We start from the raw sequence: 5000 nt of genomic DNA, 5'->3' as shown, positions 1-5000 counted from the left end.
AAAAGACCTGGAAGAAGTTGCGTCTGCCTGCACTGTCACCATCTACGTGCAAATACGGTTGTGCTTCCAACGCAGATCTCCCAGTGATTGGCGTTGCCAGCCTGTCGACCTCAACATCTCCGGAACCCGAGGGCGTGATTAGACAGAAATTTGGACCTAAATCTCCTTGGCCAAACAGCGATTAAAGATCTTGGACTGTCGGAGGATGCCCTCATTCATTCCAAAGGCAGAGAGATCGTGAACGAAGTGACGGGCGAAACTAAACCTGATTGGTCACTTCAGCCGGCATGCAAACAGCTTTGCTCTGAGTTTCCAGACCTTTTCAAACAAGAGTTGGGAACTTTTAAAGACTTCGAACTGGAAGTCAAATTCAGACCAGACGCTACTCCAGTTTTTCACCGTCCTCGGACAGTACCCATTGCAATCCAGGAAGATTTGGACCAAGCGCTACAAGCTGGCATCTCCAAAGGCGTTTGGCAGTTAATCAAGTTTAACGCTTATGGTACTCCTGTCGTACCAATAAATAAGAAGACTGCCCCTGGACAAAACAGATCTAGCATCAGGGTCTGTGGAGATTATTCGGTGACCATGAATCCTCAGTTGGAACCGCATCGCCATCCCATCCTCGTCGCCACTGTTATGTACCAAAGGCAGTGCACACAAAGAGTGACAGGGAGGACAATTGTTGACTGGCCACCAATGAGTGTCTTCCCTGTCAGTCTTTGTGTGCACTGCCTTTGGTGTATTACAATTATTATTATCAAGGACCACCATTCGTATAAGCAGTCTGTGTCAGAAGAAAACATTCAACATGCTAAACTTAAATATTCAACATTATTCAAGATTAGAACAATGCTGGACAACAATTATTAATACTATACGCTGGGCTAAGAAACTCACAACATTGCCATCCGGAAATTTAACGGGCCAAAAGACAAAACTATGTGTAACCTTAAACGTTTATAGTCTGGATAATACAGTTTAGTGAGAATTACTTACAAACATGAATGACAAAAAAACAGTAACAAAGACCTGAGTGACATTAACTTCGTTCTATCTATTTTTTTGAAAAGAAGTATTGCTATTTTTCAGGTTTAGTATTTGGTTTGTTGCTTTAATAGATTAAGGATTAAAATGAATTTTGATGCTATGCGTTTAGCAAAAAAAAACTCATAACATCCGCCAGCCGGATATAACCGTGGCCTTCGTAAAGTTATGGCCTGATACTGACCAAAAAATGACGTCAAAATGCCAGTCTTTTGCCACAAAAGAAAACAAATCGTGAGTTGTATTCAATAGTTCAACCAATGAAATAACTTGTTTCCATGAGCTCTACTAACGACAACTCACTAGGCGGTGCAAAAACCAAATAATGACGTCAAACTGCCAGTCCTTTTAGATTTCAGTATCAGGCTATAACATAACGATGGCTACGATATAACGCGCCAAGACACAAAACAATATGTAACCTTAAACGTGTAAAGTCTGATTTATAGATAGTTCGAAGATGACGTAACTCAGGTCTTTGTTATTGTTTTTTGTCATCCGTGTTTATGAGTAATGCTCACTGAACTGTATTAACCTGACTATAAACGTTTATGGAAACACACAGTCTTGCGTGTTGGTCTGTTATACTTCCGGATGGCAATGGTATGAGCTTCTTAGACAAGCGCATACTACCTATAGATAGTATGCAGATGACGTCACTCAGGCCTTTGTTATTGTTTTTGCCATCCGCGTTTGTGAGTTGTTCTCACTAAACTGTATTAACCAGACTATAAAAGTTCATGGTTACACAGAGTTTGTGTGTCGGTCCGTTATACTTCCGGATGGCAATGTTGTGAACTCCTTGGCCAAGCGCATTCTATCTATAGATAAAACTAAATTGACTTCACTCAGCTCTTTGTTATTATTTTTTTTTCTATTTTTGCCAGCCATTTTTATGAATAGTTCTCACTAAATTGTATTGATCAGACTATTAACATTTAAGGTTACACACAGTTTTGTGTGTTGATACGTTATATCCAGCTGGCGGATGTTATGAGCTTTTTAACTACACGCACATCACCATTACAATCTTGTGAGAAATAGCTGAGTGACGTCAATTTAGTTCTATCTATAATTTTTTTAATCTCTGGATGATGCCGTCCGTAGCCATCATTAAATTAAAGATAGAACGAAGTTGACGTCACTCAGGTCTTTGTTATTATTGTTTGCCATCCACGTTTATGATTAATTCTCACTGAACTACATTATCCAGACTATGAACGTTCATGGTTACACAGAGTTTTGTGTGTTGATTAGTTATACTTCCGGATGGCAATGTTGTGAGCTTCTAAGCCAAGCGCATGCTATCTATAGCCTGACAATAAAGCCCTGGCCGTCGTTAACTTATAGATAGTATGCAGATGACTTCACTCAGGCCTTTGTTATAGTTTTTGCCATCCGCGTTTGTGAGTTGTTCTCACGAAACTGTATTAACCAGACTATAAAAGTTCATGGTTACACAGAGTTTGTGTGTTGGTCCGTTATACTTCCGGATGGCAATGTTGTGAACTCCTTGGCCAAGCGCATTCTATCTATAGCCTGACACTGACCAAAAAATTACATCAAAAGACAAGTCTTTGCCAACAAAAGAAAATAAATTGTGAGTTGTATTCAATAGTTCAGCCAATGGAATCGCTTGTTTCCTTGAGCTCTACTTACGACAACTCAATAGACAGCAAAAAACCTAGAAAATGACGTCAAACTACGAGTCCTAGAGGGTTCTAGTGTCCGGCTATAGATAGTATGCAGATGACGCCACTCAGGTCTTTGTTATTGTTTTTTGACTCCGCGTTTATGAGTAATGCTCACTGAACCGTATTAACCCGACTATAAACGTTCATGGATGCACACAGTTTTGTGTATTGGTCCGTTATATTTCCGGATGGCAATGTTATGAGCTTCTTAGCCAAGCGCATACTATCTATAAGTTTACGATGGCAACACTAAAACCCACAAAAACCCATAGTAGTCTTTAGTAGTGGTCAAGGAAACAAGTGATCCCATTGGTTGAACTGTTGATTACCACTCGCGATTTGTTTTCTTTTGTGGCCAAAGACTTGTCTTTTTGATGTCATTTGTTGGTCAGTATCAGCGTAGCCATCGTTAACTTACACTTAAAGCCTAACACTGACCAAAAATGACGTCAAAAGACAAGTCTTTAGCCACAAAAGAAAACAAATCGTGAGTTGTATTCACTAGTTCAACCAATGGAATCACTTGTTTCCTTGAGCTCTATTAACGAGAACTCACAAGACGCTGTGCAAACCTTAAAAAATGACGCTAAACTATAGATAGTTCGAGGTTGACGTCACTCAGGTCTTTGTTATTGTTTATTGCCATCCGCGTTTATGAGTAATTCTCACTGAACTGTATGGATAGTATGCAGATGACGTCACTCAGGCCTTTGTTATTGTTTTTGCCATCCGCGTTTGTGAGTTGTTTTCACTAAACTGTATTAACCAGACTATAAATGTTCATGGTTACACAGAGTTTGTGTGTTGGTCCGTTATACTTCCGGATGGCAATGTTGTGAACTCCTTGGCCAAGCGCATTCTATCTATAGATAGTTCGAAGATGACGTCACTCAGGCCTTTGTTATTATATTTGCCATCCGCGTTTGTGAGTTGTTCTCACTAAACTGTATTCACCAGACTATAAAAGTTCATGGTTACTCCTTGGCCAAGCGCATTCTATCAATTAACTAGACTATACACGTTCATGGATACACACAGCTTTGTGTGTTGGTCCGTTATACTTCCGGATGGCAATGTTGTGATCTTCTTAGCCAAGCGCATACTAACTATAAGTCCTCGAGGGTTCTCGTGCCAGGCTATAACAATGGCTACGGTATCAGGCCATGAGTTTACGAAGGCCACGCGCCGTCTCCATGAGGAAAATCTGCCGTCATCTGCGGTTTAGATAAAATAAATGGTCTTGAATTCACGACCCGTTGTGTCTTAGAAAATGGCATTTAAAGCATTCCTCTGTCTGGGTGGAGTCCTTTGATTTCCCATGGTGAGCATAAGGTCACTTGCTGTCTCTTCTATCACCTTATATCTCTTTTCCGAGTTGCTTTCTGTCTTTGTCTTGGAAAGAGTTGCTTAGTTTTGTCCTGGTCATTGCTGGAGTCCATAGCTGAGAGGGAAACAGTCAACATACCTTGAAAGTATACTCTTTGAATTTATATCCACAACCATTTCCCCTTTGTCTTACTGTTTCTTTTGGTGTTTTTAATGTGATTCTAGAATTTTATCTATTCCATTTTCTTCCTTTTACTGGCGCTGATATGACCTGAATGTAATGCAAGCGCCGTAAAATCCTTAAAATCAATCATCAAAGCCTTCCTCTCGAGCATTACTTAAACCCTTTTTATTGTATTTGGTCATACGGCTTTTTTATTATTTAGAGGGATTTTCGTCCGGTACTTAGCCCAATTTTTATTAGTGCGCCGTGTTTTAATCTATTTAATTGAAAAAATTCTTCAATCATATGTTCTTGGTAGAAAAAAATCCTCTAAAATGTGATCCATATTTTGGCCCATTGTCACAAAATATGCACAGGGGCATAGCAATTAAAGATTAGACCCATATGACTATTGTAACAATACCAAAATGTTCAATCTTTTCAGATGACTATTCTTACAACACCAAAATGCTCAATTTTCACAGACTACTATCCTAACAATGGCTAAAATGTTCAATATTTACAGAGGAATATCCTAAAAATACCAAAATGTTCATTTTTTTCAGATGACAATTGTAGAAATACCAAAATGTTCAATCTTTACAGACGATTATTGTAACAATACCAAATATTCAGTCTTTATATATTGCTATTGTAACAATACCAAAATGTTCAATCCTTTCAGAAGACTACCATGTCCTCTGTGGAAAGGGATGGATTTACTACCCCAAGGAAAACAAATGTGTCAAAGTAATAAATTATCCTGCCGT

General features: G+C 39.1%; 1 long non-coding RNA gene across 1 annotated transcript in view; it reads left to right on the top strand.

The window, feature by feature from the left end:
- The window catches only part of LOC144976176 (uncharacterized), a 19735-nt gene extending 14735 nt beyond the window's left edge, over positions 1 to 5000 (top strand). The window contains exon 5 of the long non-coding RNA XR_013646057.1: positions 4916 to 5000. This is a non-coding gene — a long non-coding RNA (uncharacterized LOC144976176). The remainder of the gene's footprint in view (positions 1 to 4915) is intronic.

The sequence above is a fragment of the Berghia stephanieae genome, chromosome 7 (assembly GCF_034508935.2).
Source record: "Berghia stephanieae isolate SIO BIC M18660-M18661 chromosome 7, UCSD_Bste_1.3, whole genome shotgun sequence".
NCBI lineage: Eukaryota > Metazoa > Mollusca > Gastropoda > Nudibranchia > Aeolidiidae > Berghia > Berghia stephanieae.
The sequence above is the reverse complement of the archived record's forward strand: the minus strand, read 5'-3'. Positions and strand labels throughout refer to the sequence as shown.